Source organism: Anastrepha obliqua, chromosome 4 (assembly GCF_027943255.1).
Source record: "Anastrepha obliqua isolate idAnaObli1 chromosome 4, idAnaObli1_1.0, whole genome shotgun sequence".
NCBI lineage: Eukaryota > Metazoa > Arthropoda > Insecta > Diptera > Tephritidae > Anastrepha > Anastrepha obliqua.
Window position 1 is genome coordinate 81,100,659 of NC_072895.1, and position 2,662 is coordinate 81,103,320.

Below are 2,662 nucleotides of genomic sequence, written 5' to 3' on the forward strand. Positions count from 1 at the left end.
TATCTATAATTAACATTATTCATCAGTGTTTTTAAGTTATTTTAATAAAAATTATAATTTTTCTAAGTTTATTTTGTAAATGATTTCGAAATGTATTGCTTGACAACACGGTGTGGTGAGAGAGCAATCAGCTGACAGGGCTTTACATGATTTTTCAAATATCGTGAAATAAAATCTACGATACTACGATACAGAAGGAAGGAATTTTTCATTTACATGGGGTTCTCATTAGTTTGATCGTAATAGTTGACAGGGGACTGCGTTTACGCCGTTCACTGTTTTCAGCATAAGTTTTGATACTCAGTGTTGCAAAGTAAAGCTAATTGCATTATTGTGAATGCACTATGACAAAATGTAGGGTGATTCAAGAATGAAGCAGATCTCTGACAGCAATTATTTGTGATTAGTTATTTTTTGTTGTCGTTTTTTAATGACAATCAGAGTGTTACAAGCATTTATAATTATTTCATAAATCAATACAAATTAATACAAAGAGGCTCCCATGGCTGCGGACGCACTTAAGTCACTCGGCACGTCAACCCATTATAAAAGGAAATACTTTGATATAAATACTATAAAAATATTTCGCCCTACTAGAGGCGAATTTTCGAATTTTCACTCAAGACGATTTTTCGTTGGAATTCCAGATCATTTTCATTCATTTCAATGACCCAATCAGCAAAGACACGACGTTGTTGATGATCCGCCGGCTTGAACTCTTGTGTTAACTGGACTTTATAAGCCTTAAGCCCCAAATCTTTAGGCAAAATACGATGTAATGACATTTGTGGAATGCCTAATTCCAAAGAACGTCGAGGAATGGACAAACCTTGGTTTTCTTCAACACTTTTTACAGCTACAACAGCAATATTTTCGGCTGTTCTTGAGCGACGTACACGGGTTTTATTCTTCACATCACTAACTTGTCGCAACAGCTCGCATTTTTTCACCAATTTTTGTATTACGGTCCGACAAGGTGCTTCACGATGACCCAAAAATGTTCGAGTTTTACGAACCGTCTCTGCCAAATTTTCACAATTTTTATAGTGCGTTCCATTTTTATGAATGTCAAATATCGAAAAATTACAGCTTCAAAAGTGACATTTATCCAAAGTAGTGGGCTATTCAAAATAACACCTGTTATTGGAAAACCCTTTAAATATTACTGACTACTGATTCTGTTTTTCACTGTTCTATTCACTACCCCCATTTGAGAGAGGAGCAGATGATTTTTCATAGCAATTTAAGAAAAACAAATGTGGGTTTTGATACACAAAATTTTTACAAAAACTAAAAATAGATACATTTACAGAAATATTCGGTCAACGTTCGGTTCTTTTTTGGTCGAAGTCGAACTTCAATTTTATGACCGAAGATGGCCGAAGCCGAAGTTTGGTCGTTCTCTAGAAATTATCATCTTTTCTGGTTTAGAAATAAAACATGCCGGATACTTTGAATAAATCCGTTTACATATGAATATTTTTTATGAAATAAGGTCACTGTTTTTTGACATACAATAGTAACCATTTTCATTTGTATTAGTAATAAATTTTTAAGAAATTAATTAAAGATGTGACAAACTTAAAAATTGCAATTTTAATACTTATAGAGCCCGGATTTCAAAGTATTTACATGTTTTGTTTTTTTGATAAGTCATAGAAACATAAAGATTAATTATTAATGCGAAACAAAAGGTTTGTGTTAAAATGGTATTGATTTGTTAATGCATATTTCACATATTATATTTAGTCTGAAATGCCCATTTAATTGCATATCCATCAATGTTTTATTAATTTTAATAAAGAATTTTAATTGACGCTGACGCTTTTTCAATATTGAAGGCAAAAAATAAATAAAAAAAAGAGGTTGTCTGTAAAGTCGGTTTACTGACGATAGTTTAACGTGATAACGTCATAAGAAAATACTAATTGAATGGTTGCATTTTTCAAAAGAAAATTTAATTTTATTTGTTTGATAGATATTTTGTATGGATATAGAGAATGAGTTAACATTAACATAACATAATATACTTTAACATAACATAACATAACATAACATAACATAACATAACATAACATAACATAACATAACATAACATAACATAATCACGTCAAAAAATAATAATAACATTAAAACAACAGGTATTATTAACAAAGTTGGTTTTATTTTAAATTCTTGAAGTAAATCAAATTAATAATAATCAATAAGAAGGCATATGCAAATACAAATACGTGAATTTATATATGTACATATGCGCATATATGTACATACACATATACGCTCACTTAAGTAGGAGAGAGCAAGATGTCGAACGTTACCGTTCGTTTGCTTTGTTTGTTTTGTCGTTCGTTCCGCGCTTTCGCTTGCAGTTCATTCAAGGTAACGGCAATGAGCAAGGTAACGACACATGAGCAAGGTAACGCCAATGAGCAAGGTAACACTAATGGCCAAGGTAACACTAATGAGCAAGGTAACGACACATTTTTTCGTGCGTGCAGCCTGTTAAATCGAATTATAAGACGTTATCACGTCAAAAAACAATAGCATTCCCCTGACAGCATGATTAGCTCATTTTAATGCAAACTACAGCTCCTTGTCGGAAGTAAAATCTAACTAGGAAGGAATTATTGGCTGAAGCAGTGCGTCAGTGTGTCTTGTGGAA